Source organism: Heloderma suspectum, chromosome 4, assembly GCF_057233095.1.
Source record: "Heloderma suspectum isolate Gila_16-S chromosome 4, 16-S_ref, whole genome shotgun sequence".
Lineage (NCBI taxonomy): Eukaryota > Metazoa > Chordata > Lepidosauria > Squamata > Helodermatidae > Heloderma > Heloderma suspectum.
Window position 1 is genome coordinate 155796351 of NC_139461.1, and position 22286 is coordinate 155818636.

Here is a 22286-nt window from a genome sequence, read left to right on the forward strand (position 1 = left end):
TAGGGTTAGGGTTGCGGAGACTTGGCTTCCCAGGATGTAACCAGGGTTTTGGTGAAGCCTAGATTGGTAAAACAGACTGAGTAGGCATTCAGGAGTATAACATAGTGCCAGTTAGTACACCATGTGGACAGGGAAATGTTTCAGTCCAAAGAGAAAATTAGGGTTAAGACCCAAATTAGGATTAGCGGTCAGGAGACATGGCTTCCCAGAATGGAAACAGGGTGTTGCTGAAGCCAAGCATTGTGAAACAGACTGAGAGGGCCAAAGGAATTGTGTGCCTTCTGTCTTTTAGTACAACATGAGGATGGGGGTTTGTTACATTTGCACAAGAAAATCATGTTAAGTCTCAAGTTAGGGTTAGGGTTGGGGAGATGTGGCTTCCCAGGTTGGAAACGGGTCCTTGGTGAAGCCTAACTTGCTGAATCAGACTGAGTGGGACATCAAGATGTCTTCCATACTGACATTTGCTACACTCTGTGGACGGCGGTATGTTTCAGTCCAAAAATGAAATGAGGGTTGAGACTCAAATTAGGGTTAGGGTTGGGGAGACTTGGCTTCCCAGGATGTAACCATGGTTTTGGCGAAGCCTAGATTGGTAAAACAGACTGAGTAGGCCATCCGGAGTATAACATACTGCCAGTTAGAACACCATGTGGACAGGGAAATGTTTCAGTCCAAAGAAAAAATTATGGTTAAGACCCAAGTGAGGGTTATCGGTCAGGAGACATGGCTTCCCAGAATGGAAACAGGGTGTTGCTGAAGCCAAGCATGGTGAATCAGACTGAGAGGGCCAAAGGAATTGTGTGCCTACTGTCTTTTAGTAGAACATGAGGATGGGGCTTTGTTACATTTGCACAAGAAAATCAGGTTAAGTCTCAAGTTAGGGTTAGGGTTGGGGAGATGTGGCTTCCCAGGTTGGAAACGCGTCCTTGGTGAAGCCTAACTTGCTGAATCAGACTGAGTGGGACATCAAGATGTCTTCCATACTTACATTTGGTACACTCTGTGGACGGCGGTATGTTTCAGTCCCAAAAGGAAATGAGGTCTGAGACTCAAATTAGGGTTAGGGTTGGGAAGACTTGGCTTCCCAGGATGTAACCAGGGTTTTGGTGAAGCCTAGATTGGTAAAACAGAATGAGTAGGCCATCCGGAGGATAACATACTGCCAGTTAGTACACCATGTGGACAGGGAAATATTTCAGTCCAAAGAAAAAACTAGGGTTAAGACCCAAGTTAGCGTTAGCGGTCAGGAGACATGGCTTCCCGGAATGGAAACAGGGTGTTGCTGAAGCCAAGCATGGTGAAACAGACGGAGAGGGCCTACGGAATTGTGTGCCTACTGTCTTTTAGTACAACATGAGGATGGGGGTTTGTTACATTTGCACAAGAAAATCAGGTTAAGTCTCAAGTTAGGGTTGGGTTGGGGAGATGTGGCTTCCCAGCTTGGAAACGGGTCCTTGGTGAAGCCTAGCTTGCTGAATCAGACTGAGTGGGGCATCAAGATGTCTTCCATACTGACATTTGGTACACTCTGTGGACCGCAGTATGTTTCAGTCCAAAAAGGAAATGAGGCCTGAGACTCAAAGTAGGGTTAGGGTTGCGGAGACTTGGCTTCCCAGGATGTAACCAGGGTTTTGGTGAAGCCTAGATTGGTAAAACAGACTGAGTAGGCATTCAGGAGTATAACATACTGCCAGTTAGTACACCATGTGGACAGGGAAATGTTTCAGTCCAAAGAGAAAATTAGGGTTAAGACCCAAGTTAGGATTAGCTGTCCGGAGACATGGCTTCCCAGAATGGAAACAGGGTGTTGCTGAAGCCAAGCATTGTGAAACAGACTGAGAGGGCCAAAGGAATTGTGTGCCTTCTGTCTTTTAGTACAACATGAGGATGGGGGTTTGTTACATTTGCACAAGAAAATCATGTTAAGTCTCAAGTTAGGGTTAGGGTTGGGGAGATGTGGCTTCCCAGGTTGGAAACGGGTCCTTGGTGAAGCCTAACTTGCTGAATCAGACTGAGTGGGACATCAAGATGTCTTCCATACTGACATTTGCTACACTCTGTGGACGGCGGTATGTTTCAGTCCAAGAATGAAATGAGGGTTGAGACTCAAATTAGGGTTAGGGTTGGGGAGACTTGGCTTCCCAGGATGTAACCATGGTTTTGGCGAAGCCTAGATTGGTAAAACAGACTGAGTAGGCCATCCGGAGTATAACATACTGCCAGTTAGTACACCATGTGGACAGGGAAATGTTTCAGTCCAAAGAAAAAATTATGGTTAAGACCCAAGTTAGGGTTATCGGTCAGGAGACATGGCTTCCCAGAATGGAAACAGGGTGTTGCTGAAGCCAAGCATGGTGAATCAGACTGAGAGGGCCAAAGGAATTGTGTGCCTACTGTCTTTTAGTAGAACATGAGGATGGGGCTTTGTTACATTTGCACAAGAAAATCAGGTTAAGTCTCAAGTTAGGGTTAGGGTTGGGGAGATGTGGCTTCCCAGGTTGGAAACGCGTCCTTGGTGAAGCCTAACTTGCTGAATCAGACTGAGTGGGACATCAAGTTGTCTTCCATACTGACATTTGGTACACTCTGTGGACGGCAATATCTTTCAGTCCCAAAAGGAAATGAGGCCTGAGACTCAAAGTAGGGTTAGGGTTGGGGAGACTTGGCTTCCCAGGATGTAACCAGGGTTTTGGCGAAGCCTAGATTGGTAAAACAGACTGAGTAGGCCAACCGGAGTATAACATACTGCCAGTTAGTACACCATGTGGACAGGGAAATGTTTCAGTCCAAAGAGAAAATTAGGGTTAAGACCCAAGTTAGGGTTAGCTGTCAGGAGACATGGCTTCCCAGAATGGAAACAGGGTGTTGCTGAAGCCAAGCATGGTGAAACAGACTGAGAGGGCAAAAGGAATTGTGTGCCTACTGTCTTTTAGTAGAACATGAGGATGGGGGGTTGTTACATTTCAACAAGAAAATCAGGTTAAGTCTCAAGTTAGGGTTAGGGTTGGGGAGATGTGGCTTCCCAGGTTGGAAACGGGTCCTTGGTGAAGCCTAGCTTGCTGAATCAGACTGAGTGGGGCATCAAGATGTCTTCCATACTTACATTTGGTACCCTCTGTGGACGGCAGTATGTTTCAGTCCAAAAAGGAAATGCGGGTTGAGACTCAAATTAGGGTTAGGGTTGGGGAGACTTGGCTTCCCAGGATGTAACCATGGTTTTGGCGAAGCCTAGATTGGTAAAACAGACTGAGTAGGCCATCCGGAGTATAACATACTGCCAGTTAGTACACCATGTGGACAGGGAAATGTTTCAGTCCAAAGAAAAAATTATGGTTAAGACCCAAGTTAGGGTTATCGGTCAGGAGACATGGCTTCCCAGAATGGAAACAGGGTGTTGCTGAAGCCAAGCATGGTGAATCAGACTGAGAGGGCCAAAGGAATTGTGTGCCTACTGTCTTTTAGTAGAACATGAGGATGGGGCTTTGTTACATTTGCACAAGAAAATCAGGTTAAGTCTCAAGTTAGGGTTAGGGTTGGGGAGATGTGGCTTCCCAGGTTGGAAACGCGTCCTTGGTGAAGCCTAACTTGCTGAATCAGACTGAGTGGGACATCAAGATGTCTTCCATACTGACATTTGGTACACTCTGTGGACGGCAATATCTTTCAGTCCCAAAAGGAAATGAGGCCTGAGACTCAAAGTAGGGTTAGGGTTGGGGAGACTTGGCTTCCCAGGATGTAACCAGGGTTTTGGCGAAGCCTAGATTGGTAAAACAGACTGAGTAGGCCAACCGGAGTATAACATACTGCCAGTTAGTACACCATGTGGACAGGGAAATGTTTCAGTCCAAAGAGAAAATTAGGGTTAAGACCCAAGTTAGGGTTAGCTGTCAGGAGACATGGCTTCCCAGAATGGAAACAGGGTGTTGCTGAAGCCAAGCATGGTGAAACAGACTGAGAGGGCAAAAGGAATTGTGTGCCTACTGTCTTTTAGTAGAACATGAGGATGGGGGGTTGTTACATTTCAACAAGAAAATCAGGTTAAGTCTCAAGTTAGGGTTAGGGTTGGGGAGATGTGGCTTCCCAGGTTGGAAACGGGTCCTTGGTGAAGCCTAGCTTGCTGAATCAGACTGAGTGGGGCATCAAGATGTCTTCCATACTTACATTTGGTACCCTGTGTGGACGGCAGTATGTTTCAGTCCAAAAAGGAAATGCGGGTTGAGACTCAAATTAGGGTTAGGTTTGGGGAGACTTGGCTTCCCAGGATGTAACCATGGTTTTGGCGAAGCCTAGATTGGTAAAACAGACTGAGTAGGCCATCCGGAGTATAACATACTGCCAGTTAGTACACCATGTGGACAGGGAAATGTTTCATTCCAAAGAGAAAATTAGGGTTAAGACCCAAGTTAGGGTTATCGGTCAGGAGACATGGCTTCCCAGAATGGAAACAGGGTGTTGCTGAAGCCAAGCATGGTGAAACAGACTGAGAGGGCCAAAGGAATTGTGTGCCTACTGTCTTTTAGTAGAACATGAGGATGGGGGGTTGTTACATTTCAACAAGAAAATCAGGTTGAGTCTCAAGTTAGGGTTAGGGTTGGGGAGATGTGGCTTCCCAGGTTGGAAACGGGTCCTTGGTGAAGCCTAACTTGCTGAATCAGACTGAGTGGGGCATCAAGATGTCTTCCATACTTACATTTGGTACACTCTGTGGACCGCAGTATGTTTCAGTCCAAAAAGGAAATGAGGGTTGAGACTCAAATTAGGGTTAGGGTTGGGGAGACTTGGCTTCCCAGGATGTAACCAGGGTTTTGGCGAAGCCTAGATTGGTAAAACAGACTGCGTAGGCCTTCCGGAGTATAACATACTGCCAGTTAGTACACCATGTGGACAGGGAAATGTTTCAGTCCAAAGAGAAAATTAGGGTTAAGACCCAAGTTAGGGTTATCGGTCAGGAGACATGGCTTCCCAGAATGGAAACAGGGTGTTCCTGAAGCCAAGCATGGTGAAACAGACTGAGAGGGCAAAAGGAATTGTGTGCCTACTGTCTTTTAGTAGAACATGAGGATGGGGGGTTGTTACATTTGCACAAGAAAATCAGGTTAAGTCTCAAGTTAGGGTTAGGGTTGGGGAGATGTGGCTTCCCAGGTTGGAAACGGGTCCTTGGTGAAGCCTAACTTGCTGAATCAGACTGAGTGGGGCATCAAGATGTCTTCCATACTTACATTTGGTACACTCTGTGGACGGCGGTATGTTTCAGTCCCAAAAGGAAATGAGGTCTGAGACTCAAATTAGGGTTAGGGTTGGGAAGACTTGGCTTCCCAGGATGTAACCAGGGTTTTGGTGAAGCCTAGATTGGTAAAACAGAATGAGTAGGCCATCCGGAGGATAACATACTGCCAGTTAGTACACCATGTGGACAGGGAAATATTTCAGTCCAAAGAAAAAACTAGGGTTAAGACCCAAGTTAGCGTTAGCGGTCAGGAGACATGGCTTCCCGGAATGGAAACAGGGTGTTGCTGAAGCCAAGCATGGTGAAACAGACGGAGAGGGCCTACGGAATTGTGTGCCTACTGTCTTTTAGTACAACATGAGGATGGGGGTTTGTTACATTTGCACAAGAAAATCAGGTTAAGTCTCAAGTTAGGGTTGGGTTGGGGAGATGTGGCTTCCCAGCTTGGAAACGGGTCCTTGGTGAAGCCTAGCTTGCTGAATCAGACTGAGTGGGGCATCAAGATGTCTTCCATACTGACATTTGGTACACTCTGTGGACGGCGGTATGTTTCAGTCCAAAAAGGAAATGAGGCCTGAGACTCAAATTAGGGTTAGGGTTGGGGAGACTTGGCTTCCCAGGATGTAACCAGGGTTTTGGCGAAGCCTAGATTGGTAAAACAGACTGAGTAGGCCATCCGGAGTATAACATACTGCCAGTTAGTACACCATGTGGACAGGGAAATGTTTCATTCCAAACAGAAAATTAGGGTTAAGACCCAAGTTAGGGTTATCGGTCAGGAGACATGGCTTCCCAGAATGGAAACAGGGTGTTGCTGAAGCCAAGCATGGTGAAACAGACTGAGAGGGCCAATGAATTGTGTGCCTACTGTCTTTTAGTAGAACATGAGGATGGGGGGTTGTTACATTTCAACAAGAAAATCAGGTTGAGTCTCAAGTTAGGGTTAGGGTTGGGGAGATGTGGCTTCCCAGGTTGGAAACGGGTCCTTGGTGAAGCTTAACTTGCTGAATCAGACTGAGTGGGGCATCAAGATGTCTTCCATACTGACATTTGGTACACTCTGTGGACCGCAGTATGTTTCAGTCCAAAAAGGAAATGAGGGTTGAGACTCAAATTAGGGTTAGGGTTGGGGAGACTTGGCTTCCCAGGATGTAACCAGGGTTTTGGCGAAGCCTAGATTGGTAAAACAGACTGCGTAGGCCTTCCGGAGTATAACATACTGCCAGTTAGTACACCATGTGGACAGGGAAATGTTTCAGTCCAAAGAGAAAATTAGGGTTAAGACCCAAGTTAGGGTTATCGGTCAGGAGACATGGCTTCCCAGAATGGAAACAGGGTGTTCCTGAAGCCAAGCATGGTGAAACAGACTGAGAGGGCAAAAGGAATTGTGTGCCTACTGTCTTTTAGTAGAACATGAGGATGGGGGGTTGTTACATTTGCACAAGAAAATCAGGTTAAGTCTCAAGTTAGGGTTAGGGTTGGGGAGATGTGGCTTCCCAGGTTGGAAACGGGTCCTTGGTGAAGCCTAGCTTGCTGAATCAGACTGAGTGGGGCATCAAGATGTCTTCCATACTTACATTTGGTACCCTCTGTGGACGGCAGTATGTTTCAGTCCAAAAAGGAAATGAGGCCTGAGACTCAAAGTAGGGTTAGGGTTGCGGAGACTTTGCTTCCCAGGATGTCACCAGGGTTTTGGTGAAGCCTAGATTGGTAAAACAGACTGAGTAGGCATTCAGGAGTATAACATACTGCCAGTTAGTACACCATGTGGACAGGGAAATGTTTCAGTCCAAAGAGAAAATTAGGGTTAAGACCCAAGTTAGGATTAGCTGTCAGGAGACATGGCTTCCCAGAATGGAAACAGGGTGTTGCTGAAGCCAAGCATTGTGAAACAGACTGAGAGGGCCAAAGGAATTGTGTGCCTTCTGTCTTTTAGTACAACATGAGGATGGGGGTTTGTTACATTTGCACAAGAAAATCATGTTAAGTCTCAAGTTAGGGTTAGGGTTGGGGAGATGTGGCTTCCCAGGTTGGAAACGGGTCCTTGGTGAAGCCTAACTTGCTGAATCAGACTGAGTGGGACATCAAGATGTCTTCCATACTTACATTTGGTACCCTCTGTGGACGGCAGTATGTTTCAGTCCAAAAAGGAAATGAGGCCTGAGACTCAAAGTAGGGTTAGGGTTGCGGAGACTTTGCTTCCCAGGATGTCACCAGGGTTTTGGTGAAGCCTAGATTGGTAAAACAGACTGAGTAGGCATTCAGGAGTATAACATACTGCCAGTTAGTACACCATGTGGACAGGGAAATGTTTCAGTCCAAAGAGAAAATTAGGGTTAAGACCCAAGTTAGGATTAGCTGTCAGGAGACATGGCTTCCCAGAATGGAAACAGGGTGTTGCTGAAGCCAAGCATTGTGAAACAGACTGAGAGGGCCAAAGGAATTGTGTGCCTTCTGTCTTTTAGTACAACATGAGGATGGGGGTTTGTTACATTTGCACAAGAAAATCATGTTAAGTCTCAAGTTAGGGTTAGGGTTGGGGAGATGTGGCTTCCCAGGTTGGAAACGGGTCCTTGGTGAAGCCTAACTTGCTGAATCAGACTGAGTGGGACATCAAGATGTCTTCCATACTGACATTTGCTACACTCTGTGGACGGCGGTATGTTTCAGTCCAAAAATGAAATGAGGGTTGAGACTCAAATTAGGGTTAGGGTTGGGGAGACTTGGCTTCCCAGGATGTAACCAGGGTTTTGGCGAAGCCTAGATTGGTAAAACAGACTGAGTAGGCCATCCGGAGTATAACATACTGCCAGTTAGTACACCATGTGGACAGGGAAATGTTTCAGTCCAAAGAGAAAATTAGGGTTAAGACCCAAGTTAGGGTTAGCTGTCAGGAGACATGGCTTCCCAGAATGGAAACAGGGTGTTGCTGAAGCCAAGCATGGTGAAACAGACTGAGAGGGCAAAAGGAATTGTGTGCCTACTGTCTTTTAGTAGAACATGAGGATGGGGGGTTGTTACATTTCAACAAGAAAATCAGGTTAAGTCTCAAGTTAGGGTTAGGGTTGGGGAGATGTGGCTTCCCAGGTTGGAAACGGGTCCTTGGTGAAGCCTAGCTTGCTGAATCAGACTGAGTGGGGCATCAAGATGTCTTCCATACTTACATTTGGTACCCTCTGTGGACGGCAGTATGTTTCAGTCCAAAAAGGAAATGCGGGTTGAGACTCAAAGTAGGGTTAGGTTTGGGGAGACTTGGCTTCCCAGGATGTAACCATGGTTTTGGCGAAGCCTAGATTGGTAAAACAGACTGAGTAGGCCATCCGGAGTATAACATACTGCCAGTTAGTACACCATGTGGACAGGGAAATATTTCAGTCCAAAGAAAAAACTAGGGTTAAGACCCAAGTTAGCGTCAGCGGTCAAGAGACATGGCTTCCCGGAATGGAAACAGGGTGTTGCTGAAGCCAAGCATGGTGAAACAGACGGAGAAGGCCAACGGAATTGTGTGCCTACTGTCTTTTAGTACAACATGAGGATGGGGCTTTGTTACATTTGCACAAGAAAATCAGGTTAAGTCTCAAGTTAGGGTTGGGTTGGGGAGATGTGGCTTCCCAGGTTGGAAACAGGTCCTTGGTGAAGCCTAGCTTGCTGAATCAGACTGAGTGGGGCATCAAGATGTCTTCCATACTGACATTTGGTACACTCTGTGGACGGCGGTATGTTTCAGTCCAAAAAGGAAATGAGGGTTGAGACTCAAATTAGGGTTAGGGTTGGGGAGACTTGGCTTCCCAGGATGTAACCATGGTTTTGGCGAAGCCTAGATTGGTAAAACAGACTGAGTAGGCCATCCGGAGTATAACATACTGCCAGTTAGTACACCATGTGGACAGGGAAATGTTTCATTCCAAAGAGAAAATTAGGGTTAAGACCCAAGTTAGGGTTATCGGTCAGGAGACATGGCTTCCCAGAATGGAAACAGGGTGTTGCTGAAGCCAAGCATGGTGAAACAGACTGAGAGGGCCAAAGGAATTGTTTGCCTACTGTCTTTTAGTAGAACATGAGGATGGGGGGTTGTTACATTTCAACAAGAAAATCAGGTTGAGTCTCAAGTTAGGGTTAGGGTTGGGGAGATGTGGCTTCCCAGGTTGGAAACGGGTCCTTGGTGAAGCCTAACTTGCTGAATCAGACTGAGTGGGGCATCAAGATGTCTTCCATACTTACATTTGGTACACTCTGTGGACCGCAGTATGTTTCAGTCCAAAAAGGAAATGAGGGTTGAGACTCAAATTAGGGTTAGGGTTGGGGAGACTTGGCTTCCCAGGATGTAACCAGGGTTTTGGCGAAGCCTAGATTGGTAAAACAGACTGCGTAGGCCTTCCGGAGTATAACATACTGCCAGTTAGTACACCATGTGGACAGGGAAATGTTTCAGTCCAAAGAGAAAATTAGGGTTAAGACCCAAGTTAGGGTTATCGGTCAGGAGACATGGCTTCCCAGAATGGAAACAGGGTGTTCCTGAAGCCAAGCATGGTGAAACAGACTGAGAGGGCAAAAGGAATTGTGTGCCTACTGTCTTTTAGTAGAACATGAGGATGGGGGGTTGTTACATTTGCACAAGAAAATCAGGTTAAGTCTCAAGTTAGGGTTAGGGTTGGGGAGATGTGGCTTCCCAGGTTGGAAACGGGTCCTTGGTGAAGCCTAACTTGCTGAATCAGACTGAGTGGGGCATCAAGATGTCTTCCATACTTACATTTGGTACACTCTGTGGACGGCGGTATGTTTCAGTCCCAAAAGGAAATGAGGTCTGAGACTCAAATTAGGGTTAGGGTTGGGAAGACTTGGCTTCCCAGGATGTAACCAGGGTTTTGGTGAAGCCTAGATTGGTAAAACAGAATGAGTAGGCCATCCGGAGGATAACATACTGCCAGTTAGTACACCATGTGGACAGGGAAATATTTCAGTCCAAAGAAAAAACTAGGGTTAAGACCCAAGTTAGCGTTAGCGGTCAGGAGACATGGCTTCCCGGAATGGAAACAGGGTGTTGCTGAAGCCAAGCATGGTGAAACAGACGGAGAGGGCCTACGGAATTGTGTGCCTACTGTCTTTTAGTACAACATGAGGATGGGGGTTTGTTACATTTGCACAAGAAAATCAGGTTAAGTCTCAAGTTAGGGTTGGGTTGGGGAGATGTGGCTTCCCAGCTTGGAAACGGGTCCTTGGTGAAGCCTAGCTTGCTGAATCAGACTGAGTGGGGCATCAAGATGTCTTCCATACTGACATTTGGTACACTCTGTGGACGGCGGTATGTTTCAGTCCAAAAAGGAAATGAGGCCTGAGACTCAAATTAGGGTTAGGGTTGGGGAGACTTGGCTTCCCAGGATGTAACCAGGGTTTTGGCGAAGCCTAGATTGGTAAAACAGACTGAGTAGGCCATCCGGAGTATAACATACTGCCAGTTAGTACACCATGTGGACAGGGAAATGTTTCATTCCAAAGAGAAAATTAGGGTTAAGACCCAAGTTAGGGTTATCGGTCAGGAGACATGGCTTCCCAGAATGGAAACAGGGTGTTGCTGAAGCCAAGCATGGTGAAACAGACTGAGAGGGCCAATGAATTGTGTGCCTACTGGCTTTTAGTAGAACATGAGGATGGGGGGTTGTTACATTTCAACAAGAAAATCAGGTTGAGTCTCAAGTTAGGGTTAGGGTTGGGGAGATGTGGCTTCCCAGGTTGGAAACGGGTCCTTGGTGAAGCTTAACTTGCTGAATCAGACTGAGTGGGGCATCAAGATGTCTTCCATACTGACATTTGGTACACTCTGTGGACCGCAGTATGTTTCAGTCCAAAAAGGAAATGAGGGTTGAGACTCAAATTAGGGTTAGGGTTGGGGAGACTTGGCTTCCCAGGATGTAACCAGGGTTTTGGCGAAGCCTAGATTGGTAAAACAGACTGAGTAGGCATTCAGGAGTATAACATACTGCCAGTTAGTACACCATGTGGACAGGGAAATGTTTCAGTCCAAAGAGAAAATTAGGGTTAAGACCCAAGTTAGGATTAGCTGTCAGGAGACATGGCTTCCCAGAATGGAAACAGGGTGTTGCTGAAGCCAAGCATTGTGAAACAGACTGAGAGGGCCAAAGGAATTGTGTGCCTTCTGTCTTTTAGTACAACATGAGGATGGGGGTTTGTTACATTTGCACAAGAAAATCATGTTAAGTCTCAAGTTAGGGTTAGGGTTGGGGAGATGTGGCTTCCCAGGTTGGAAACGGGTCCTTGGTGAAGCCTAACTTGCTGAATCAGACTGAGTGGGACATCAAGATGTCTTCCATACTGACATTTGCTACACTCTGTGGACGGCGGTATGTTTCAGTCCAAAAATGAAATGAGGGTTGAGACTCAAATTAGGGTTAGGGTTGGGGAGACTTGGCTTCCCAGGATGTAACCATGGTTTTGGCGAAGCCTAGATTGGTAAAACAGACTGAGTAGGCCATCCGGAGTATAACATACTGCCAGTTAGTACACCATGTGGACAGGGAAATGTTTCATTCCAAAGAGAAAATTAGGGTTAAGACCCAAGTTAGGGTTATCGGTCAGGAGACATGGCTTCCCAGAATGGAAACAGGGTGTTGCTGAAGCCAAGCATGGTGAAACAGACTGAGAGGGCCAAAGGAATTGTGTGCCTACTGTCTTTTAGTAGAACATGAGGATGGGGGGTTGTTACATTTCAACAAGAAAATCAGGTTGAGTCTCAAGTTAGGGTTAGGGTTGGGGAGATGTGGCTTCCCAGGTTGGAAACGGGTCCTTGGTGAAGCCTAGCTTGCTGAATCAGACTGAGTGGGGCATCAAGATGTCTTCCATACTTACATTTGGTACCCTCTGTGGACGGCGGTATGTTTCAGTCCAAAAATGAAATGAGGGTTGAGACTCAAATTAGGGTTAGGGTTGGGGAGACTTGGCTTCCCAGGATGTAACCATGGTTTTGGCGAAGCCTAGATTGGTAAAACAGACTGAGTAGGCCATCCGGAGTATAACATACTGCCAGTTAGTACACCATGTGGACAGGGAAATGTTTCAGTCCAAAGAAAAAATTATGGTTAAGACCCAAGTTAGGGTTATCGGTCAGGAGACATGGCTTCCCAGAATGGAAACAGGGTGTTGCTGAAGCCAAGCATGGTGAATCAGACTGAGAGGGCCAAAGGAATTGTGTGCCTACTGTCTTTTAGTAGAACATGAGGATGGGGCTTTGTTACATTTGCACAAGAAAATCAGGTTAAGTCTCAAGTTAGGGTTAGGGTTGGGGAGATGTGGCTTCCCAGGTTGGAAACGCGTCCTTGGTGAAGCCTAACTTGCTGAATCAGACTGAGTGGGACATCAAGATGTCTTCCATACTGACATTTTGTACACTCTGTGGACGGCAATATCTTTCAGTCCAAAAAGGAAATGAGGGTTGAGACTCAAATTAGGGTTAGGGTTGGGGAGACTTGGCTTCCCAGGATGTAACCAGGGTTTTGGCGAAGCCTAGATTGGTAAAACAGACTGAGTAGGCCATCCGGAGTATAACATACTGCCAGTTAGTACACCATGTGGACAGGGAAATGTTTCATTCCAAAGAGAAAATTAGGGTTAAGACCCAAGTTAGGGTTATCGGTCAGGAGACATGGCTTCCCAGAATGGAAACAGGGTGTTGCTGAAGCCAAGCATGGTGAAACAGACTGAGAGGGCCAAAGGAATTGTGTGCCTACTGTCTTTTAGTAGAACATGAGGATGGGGGGTTGTTACATTTCAACAAGAAAATCAGGTTGAGTCTCAAGTTAGGGTTAGGGTTGGGGAGATGTGGCTTCCCAGGTTGGAAACGGGTCCTTGGTGAAGCCTAACTTGCTGAATCAGACTGAGTGGGGCATCAAGATGTCTTCCATACTTACATTTGGTACACTCTGTGGACCGCAGTATGTTTCAGTCCAAAAAGGAAATGAGGGTTGAGACTCAAATTAGGGTTAGGGTTGGGGAGACTTGGCTTCCCAGGATGTAACCAGGGTTTTGGCGAAGCCTAGATTGGTAAAACAGACTGCGTAGGCCTTCCGGAGTATAACATACTGCCAGTTAGTACACCATGTGGACAGGGAAATGTTTCAGTCCAAAGAGAAAATTAGGGTTAAGACCCAAGTTAGGGTTATCGGTCAGGAGACATGGCTTCCCAGAATGGAAACAGGGTGTTCCTGAAGCCAAGCATGGTGAAACAGACTGAGAGGGCAAAAGGAATTGTGTGCCTACTGTCTTTTAGTAGAACATGAGGATGGGGGGTTGTTACATTTGCACAAGAAAATCAGGTTAAGTCTCAAGTTAGGGTTAGGGTTGGGGAGATGTGGCTTCCCAGGTTGGAAACGGGTCCTTGGTGAAGCCTAGCTTGCTGAATCAGACTGAGTGGGGCATCAAGATGTCTTCCATACTTACATTTGGTACCCTCTGTGGACGGCAGTATGTTTCAGTCCAAAAAGGAAAAGAGGACTGAGACTCAAATTAGGGTTAGGGTTGGGGAGACTTGGCTTCCCAGGATGTAACCAGGGTTTTGGTGAAGCCTAGGTTGGTAAAACAGACTGAGTAGGCCATCCGGAGGATAACATACTGCCAGTTAGTACACCATGTGGACAGGGAAATGTTTCAGTCCAAAGAGAAAATTAGGGTTAAGACCCAAGTTAGGGTTATCGGTCAGGAGACATGGCTTCCCAGAATGGAAACAGGGTGTTGCTGAAGCCAAGCATGGTGAAACAGACTGAGAGGGCCAAAGGAATTGTGTGCCTACTGTCATTTAGTAGAACATGAGGATGGGGGGTTGTTACATTTCAACAAGAATATCAGGTTGAGTCTCAAGTTAGGGTTAGGGTTGGGGAGATGTGGCTTCCCAGGTTGGAAACGGGTCCTTGGTGAAGCTTAACTTGCTGAATCAGACTGAGTGGGGCATCAAGATGTCTTCCATACTTACATTTGGTACACTCTGTGGACCGCAGTATGTTTCAGTCCAAAAAGGAAATGAGGCCTGAGACTCAAAGTAGGGTTAGGGTTGCGGAGACTTGGCTTCCCAGGATGTAACCAGGGTTTTGGTGAAGCCTAGATTGGTAAAACAGACTGAGTAGGCATTCAGGAGTATAACATACTGCCAGTTAGTACACCATGTGGACAGGGAAATGTTTCAGTCCAAAGAGAAAATTAGGGTTAAGACCCAAGTTAGGATTAGCTGTCAGGAGACATGGCTTCCCAGAATGGAAACAGGGTGTTGCTGAAGCCAAGCATTGTGAAACAGACTGAGAGGGCCAAAGGAATTGTGTGCCTTCTGTCTTTTAGTACAACATGAGGATGGGGGTTTGTTACATTTGCACAAGAAAATCATGTTAAGTCTCAAGTTAGGGTTAGGGTTGGGGAGATGTGGCTTCCCAGGTTGGAAACGGGTCCTTGGTGAAGCCTAACTTGCTGAATCAGACTGAGTGGGACATCAAGATGTCTTCCATACTGACATTTGCTACACTCTGTGGACGGCGGTATGTTTCAGTCCAAAAATGAAATGAGGGTTGAGACTCAAATTAGGGTTAGGGTTGGGGAGACTTGGCTTCCCAGGATGTAACCATGGTTTTGGCGAAGCCTAGATTGGTAAAACAGACTGAGTAGGCCATCCGGAGTATAACATACTGCCAGTTAGTACACCATGTGGACAGGGAAATGTTTCAGTCCAAAGAAAAAATTATGGTTAAGACCCAAGTTAGGGTTATCGGTCAGGAGACATGGCTTCCCAGAATGGAAACAGGGTGTTGCTGAAGCCAAGCATGGTGAATCAGACTGAGAGGGCCAAAGGAATTGTGTGCCTACTGTCTTTTAGTAGAACATGAGGATGGGGCTTTGTTACATTTGCACAAGAAAATCAGGTTAAGTCTCAAGTTAGGGTTAGGGTTGGGGAGATGTGGCTTCCCAGGTTGGAAACGCGTCCTTGGTGAAGCCTAACTTGCTGAATCAGACTGAGTGGGACATCAAGATGTCTTCCATACTGACATTTTGTACACTCTGTGGACGGCAATATCTTTCAGTCCCAAAAGGAAATGAGGCCTGAGACTCAAAGTAGGGTTAGGGTTGGGGAGACTTGGCTTCCCAGGATGTAACCAGGGTTTTGGCGAAGCCTAGATTGGTAAAACAGACTGAGTAGGCCAACCGGAGTATAACATACTGCCAGTTAGTACACCATGTGGACAGGGAAATGTTTCAGTCCAAAGAGAAAATTAGGGTTAAGACCCAAGTTAGGGTTAGCTGTCAGGAGACATGGCTTCCCAGAATGGAAACAGGGTGTTGCTGAAGCCAAGCATGGTGAAACAGACTGAGAGGGCAAAAGGAATTGTGTGCCTACTGTCTTTTAGTAGAACATGAGGATGGGGGGTTGTTACATTTCAACAAGAAAATCAGGTTAAGTCTCAAGTTAGGGTTAGGGTTGGGGAGATGTGGCTTCCCAGGTTGGAAACGGGTCCTTGGTGAAGCCTAGCTTGCTGAATCAGACTGAGTGGGGCATCAAGATGTCTTCCATACTTACATTTGGTACCCTCTGTGGACGGCAGTATGTTTCAGTCCAAAAAGGAAATGCGGGTTGAGACTCAAATTAGGGTTAGGTTTGGGGAGACTTGGCTTCCCAGGATGTAACCATGGTTTTGGCGAAGCCTAGATTGGTAAAACAGACTGAGTAGGCCATCCGGAGTATAACATACTGCCAGTTAGTACACCATGTGGACAGGGAAATATTTCAGTCCAAAGAAAAAACTAGGGTTAAGACCCAAGTTAGCGTCAGCGGTCAAGAGACATGGCTTCCCGGAATGGAAACAGGGTGTTGCTGAAGCCAAGCATGGTGAAACAGACGGAGAAGGCCAACGGAATTGTGTGCCTACTGTCTTTTAGTACAACATGAGGATGGGGCTTTGTTACATTTGCACAAGAAAATCAGGTTAAGTCTCAAGTTAGGGTTGGGTTGGGGAGATGTGGCTTCCCAGGTTGGAAACAGGTCCTTGGTGAAGCCTAGCTTGCTGAATCAGACTGAGTGGGGCATCAAGATGTCTTCCATACTGACATTTGGTACACTCTGTGGACGGCGGTATGTTTCAGTCCAAAAAGGAAATGAGGGTTGAGACTCAAATTAGGGTTAGGGTTGGGGAGACTTGGCTTCCCAGGATGTAACCAGGGTTTTGGCGAAGCCTAGATTGGTAAAACAGACTGAGTAGGCCATCCGGAGTATAACATACTGCCAGTTAGTACACCATGTGGACAGGGAAATGTTTCATTCCAAAGAGAAAATTAGGGTTAAGACCCAAGTTAGGGTTATCGGTCAGGAGACATGGCTTCCCAGAATGGAAACAGGGTGTTGCTGAAGCCAAGCATGGTGAAACAGACTGAGAGGGCCAAAGGAATTGTGTGCCTACTGTCTTTTAGTAGAACATGAGGATGGGGGGTTGTTACATTTCAACAAGAAAATCAGGTTGAGTCTCAAGTTAGGGTTAGGGTTGGGGAGATGTGGCTTCCCAGGTTGGAAACGGGTCCTTGGTGAAGCCTAGCTTGCTGAATCAGACTGAGTGGGGCATCAAGATGTCTTCCATACTTACATTTGGTACCCTCTGTGGACGGCAGTATGTTTCAGTCCAAAAAGGTAAAGAGGACTGAGACTCAAATTAGGGTTAGGGTTGGGGAGACTTGGCTTCCCAGGATGTAACCAGGGTTTTGGTGAAGCCTAGGTTGGTAAAACAGACTGAGTAGGCCATCCGGAGGATAACATACTGCCAGTTAGTACACCATGTGGACAGGGAAATGTTTCAGTCCAAAGAGAAAATTAGGGTTAAGACCCAAGTTAGGGTTATCGGTCAGGAGACATGGCTTCCCAGAATGGAAACAGGGTGTTGCTGAAGCCAAGCATGGTGAAACAGACTGAGAGGGCCAAAGGAATTGTGTGCCTACTGTCATTTAGTAGAACATGAGGATGGGGGGTTGTTACATTTCAACAAGAAAATCAGGTTGAGTCTCAAGTTAGGGTTAGGGTTGGGGAGATGTGGCTTCCCAGGTTGGAAACGGGTCCTTGGTGAAGCTTAACTTGCTGAATCAGACTGAGTGGGGCATCAAGATGTCTTCCATACTTACATTTGGTACACTCTGTGGACCGCAGTATGTTTCAGTCCAAAAAGGAAATGAGGCCTGAGACTCAAAGTAGGGTTAGGGTTGCGGAGAATTGGCTTCCCAGGATGTAACCAGGGTTTTGGTGAAGCCTAGATTGGTAAAACAGACTGAGTAGGCATTCAGGAGTATAACATACTGCCAGTTAGTACACCATGTGGACAGGGAAATGTTTCAGTCCAAAGAGAAAATTAGGGTTAAGACCCAAGTTAGGATTAGCTGTCAGGAGACATGGCTTCCCAGAATGGAAACAGGGTGTTGCTGAAGCCAAGCATTGTGAAACAGACTGAGAGGGCCAAAGGAATTGTGTGCCTTCTGTCTTTTAGTACAACATGAGGATGGGGGTTTGTTACATTTGCACAAGAAAATCATGTTAAGTCTCAAGTTAGGGTTAGGGTTGGGGAGATGTGGCTTCCCAGGTTGGAAACGGGTCCTTGGTGAAGCCTAACTTGCTGAATCAGACTGAGTGGGACATCAAGATGTCTTCCATACTGACATTTGCTACACTCTGTGGACGGCGGTATGTTTCAGGCAAAATTGAAATGAGGGTTGAGACTCAAATTAGGGTTAGGGTTGGGGAGACTTGGCTTCCCAGGATGTAACCATGGTTTTGGCGAAGCCTAGATTGGTAAAACAGACTGAGTAGGCCATCCGGAGTATAACATACTGCCAGTTAGTACACCATGTGGACAGGGAAATGTTTCAGTCCAAAGAAAAAATTATGGTTAAGACCCAAGTTAGGGTTATCGGTCAGGAGACATGGCTTCCCAGAATGGAAACAGGGTGTTGCTGAAGCCAAGCATGGTGAATCAGACTGAGAGGGCCAAAGGAATTGTGTGCCTACTGTCTTTTAGTAGAACATGAGGATGGGGCTTTGTTACATTTGCACAAGAAAATCAGGTTAAGTCTCAAGTTAGGGTTAGGGTTGGGGAGATGTGGCTTCCCAGGTTGGAAACGCGTCCTTGGTGAAGCCTAACTTGCTGAATCAGACTGAGTGGGACATCAAGATGTCTTCCATACTGACATTTTGTACACTCTGTGGACGGCAATATCTTTCAGTCCCAAAAGGAAATGAGGCCTGAGACTCAAAGTAGGGTTAGGGTTGGGGAGACTTGGCTTCCCAGGATGTAACCAGGGTTTTGGCGAAGCCTAGATTGGTAAAACAGACTGAGTAGGCCAACCGGAGTATAACATACTGCCAGTTAGTACACCATGTGGACAGGGAAATGTTTCAGTCCAAAGAGAAAATTAGGGTTAAGACCCAAGTTAGGGTTAGCTGTCAGGAGACATGGCTTCCCAGAATGGAAACAGGGTGTTGCTGAAGCCAAGCATGGTGAAACAGACTGAGAGGGCAAAAGGAATTGTGTGCCTACTGTCTTTTAGTAGAACATGAGGATGGGGGGTTGTTACATTTCAACAAGAAAATCAGGTTAAGTCTCAAGTTAGGGTTAGGGTTGGGGAGATGTGGCTTCCCAGGTTGGAAACGGGTCCTTGGTGAAGCCTAGCTTGCTGAATCAGACTGAGTGGGGCATCAAGATGTCTTCCATACTTACATTTGGTACCCTCTGTGGACGGCAGTATGTTTCAGTCCAAAAAGGAAATGCGGGTTGAGACTCAAATTAGGGTTAGGTTTGGGGAGACTTGGCTTCCCAGGATGTAACCATGGTTTTGGCGAAGCCTAGATTGGTAAAACAGACTGAGTAGGCCATCCGGAGTATAACATACTGCCAGTTAGTACACCATGTGGACAGGGAAATATTTCAGTCCAAAGAAAAAACTAGGGTTAAGACCCAAGTTAGCGTCAGCGGTCAAGAGACATGGCTTCCCGGAATGGAAACAGGGTGTTGCTGAAGCCAAGCATGGTGAAACAGACGGAGAAGGCCAACGGAATTGTGTGCCTACTGTCTTTTAGTACAACATGAGGATGGGGCTTTGTTACATTTGCACAAGAAAATCAGGTTAAGTCTCAAGTTAGGGTTGGGTTGGGGAGATGTGGCTTCCCAGGTTGGAAACAGGTCCTTGGTGAAGCCTAGCTTGCTGAATCAGACTGAGTGGGGCATCAAGATGTCTTCCATACTGACATTTGGTACACTCTGTGGACGGCGGTATGTTTCAGTCCAAAAAGGAAATGAGGGTTGAGACTCAAATTAGGGTTAGGGTTGGGGAGACTTGGCTTCCCAGGATGTAACCAGGGTTTTGGCGAAGCCTAGATTGGTAAAACAGACTGAGTAGGCCATCCGGAGTATAACATACTGCCAGTTAGTACACCATGTGGACAGGGAAATGTTTCATTCCAAAGAGAAAATTAGGGTTAAGACCCAAGTTAGGGTTATCGGTCAGGAGACATGGCTTCCCAGAATGGAAACAGGGTGTTGCTGAAGCCAAGCATGGTGAAACAGACTGAGAGGGCCAAAGGAATTGTGTGCCTACTGTCTTTTAGTAGAACATGAGGATGGGGGGTTGTTACATTTCAACAAGAAAATCAGGTTGAGTCTCAAGTTAGGGTTAGGGTTGGGGAGATGTGGCTTCCCAGGTTGGAAACGGGTCCTTGGTGAAGCCTAGCTTGCTGAATCAGACTGAGTGGGGCATCAAGATGTCTTCCATACTTACATTTGGTACCCTCTGTGGACGGCAGTATGTTTCAGTCCAAAAAGGTAAAGAGGACTGAGACTCAAATTAGGGTTAGGGTTGGGGAGACTTGGCTTCCCAGGATGTAACCAGGGTTTTGGTGAAGCCTAGGTTGGTAAAACAGACTGAGTAGGCCATCCGGAGGATAACATACTGCCAGTTAGTACACCATGTGGACAGGGAAATGTTTCAGTCCAAAGAGAAAATTAGGGTTAAGACCCAAGTTAGGGTTATCGGTCAGGAGACATGGCTTCCCAGAATGGAAACAGGGTGTTGCTGAAGCCAAGCATGGTGAAACAGACTGAGAGGGCCAAAGGAATTGTGTGCCTACTGTCATTTAGTAGAACATGAGGATGGGGGGTTGTTACATTTCAACAAGAAAATCAGGTTGAGTCTCAAGTTAGGGTTAGGGTTGGGGAGATGTGGCTTCCCAGGTTGGAAACGGGTCCTTGGTGAAGCTTAACTTGCTGAATCAGACTGAGTGGGGCATCAAGATGTCTTCCATACTTACATTTGGTACACTCTGTGGACCGCAGTATGTTTCAGTCCAAAAAGGAAATGAGGCCTGAGACTCAAAGTAGGGTTAGGGTTGCGGAGAATTGGCTTCCCAGGATGTAACCAGGGTTTTGGTGAAGCCTAGATTGGTAAAACAGACTGAGTAGGCATTCAGGAGTATAACATACTGCCAGTTAGTACACCATGTGGACAGGGAAATGTTTCAGTCCAAAGAGAAAATTAGGGTTAAGACCCAAGTTAGGATTAGCTGTCAGGAGACATGGCTTCCCAGAATGGAAACAGGGTGTTGCTGAAGCCAAGCATTGTGAAACAGACTGAGAGGGCCAAAGGAATTGTGTGCCTTCTGTCTTTTAGTACAACATGAGGATGGGGGTTTGTTACATTTGCACAAGAAAATCATGTTAAGTCTCAAGTTAGGGTTAGGGTTGGGGAGATGTGGCTTCCCAGGTTGGAAACGGGTCCTTGGTGAAGCCTAACTTGCTGAATCAGACTGAGTGGGACATCAAGATGTCTTCCATACTGACATTTGCTACACTCTGTGGACGGCGGTATGTTTCAGTCCAAAAATGAAATGAGGGTTGAGACTCAAATTAGGGTTAGGGTTGGGGAGACTTGGCTTCCCAGGATGTAACCATGGTTTTGGCGAAGCCTAGATTGGTAAAACAGACTGAGTAGGCCATCCGGAGTATAACATACTGCCAGTTAGTACACCATGTGGACAGGGAAATGTTTCAGTCCAAAGAAAAAATTATGGTTAAGACCCAAGTTAGGGTTATCGGTCAGGAGACATGGCTTCCCAGAATGGAAACAGGGTGTTGCTGAAGCCAAGCATGGTGAATCAGACTGAGAGGGCCAAAGGAATTGTGTGCCTACTGTCTTTTAGTAGAACATGAGGATGGGGCTTTGTTACATTTGCACAAGAAAATCAGGTTAAGTCTCAAGTTAGGGTTAGGGTTGGGGAGATGTGGCTTCCCAGGTTGGAAACGCGTCCTTGGTGAAGCCTAACTTGCTGAATCAGACTGAGTGGGACATCAAGATGTCTTCCATACTGACATTTTGTACACTCTGTGGACGGCAATATTTTTCAGTCCCAAAAGGAAATGAGGCCTGAGACTCAAAGTAGGGTTAGGGTTGGGGAGACTTGGCTTCCCAGGATGTAACCAGGGTTTTGGCGAAGCCTAGATTGGTAAAACAGACTGAGTAGGCCAACCGGAGTATAACATACTGCCAGTTAGTACACCATGTGGACAGGGAAATGTTTCAGTCCAAAGAGAAAATTAGGGTTAAGACCCAAGTTAGGGTTAGCTGTCAGGAGACATGGCTTCCCAGAATGGAAACAGGGTGTTGCTGAAGCCAAGCATGGTGAAACAGACTGAGAGGGCAAAAGGAATTGTGTGCCTACTGTCTTTTAGTAGAACATGAGGATGGGGGGTTGTTACATTTCAACAAGAAAATCAGGTTAAGTCTCAAGTTAGGGTTAGGGTTGGGGAGATGTGGCTTCCCAGGTTGGAAACGGGTCCTTGGTGAAGCCTAGCTTGCTGAATCAGACTGAGTGGGGCATCAAGATGTCTTCCATACTTACATTTGGTACCCTCTGTGGACGGCAGTATGTTTCAGTCCAAAAAGGAAATGCGGGTTGAGACTCAAATTAGGGTTAGGTTTGGGGAGACTTGGCTTCCCAGGATGTAACCATGGTTTTGGCGAAGCCTAGATTGGTAAAACAGAC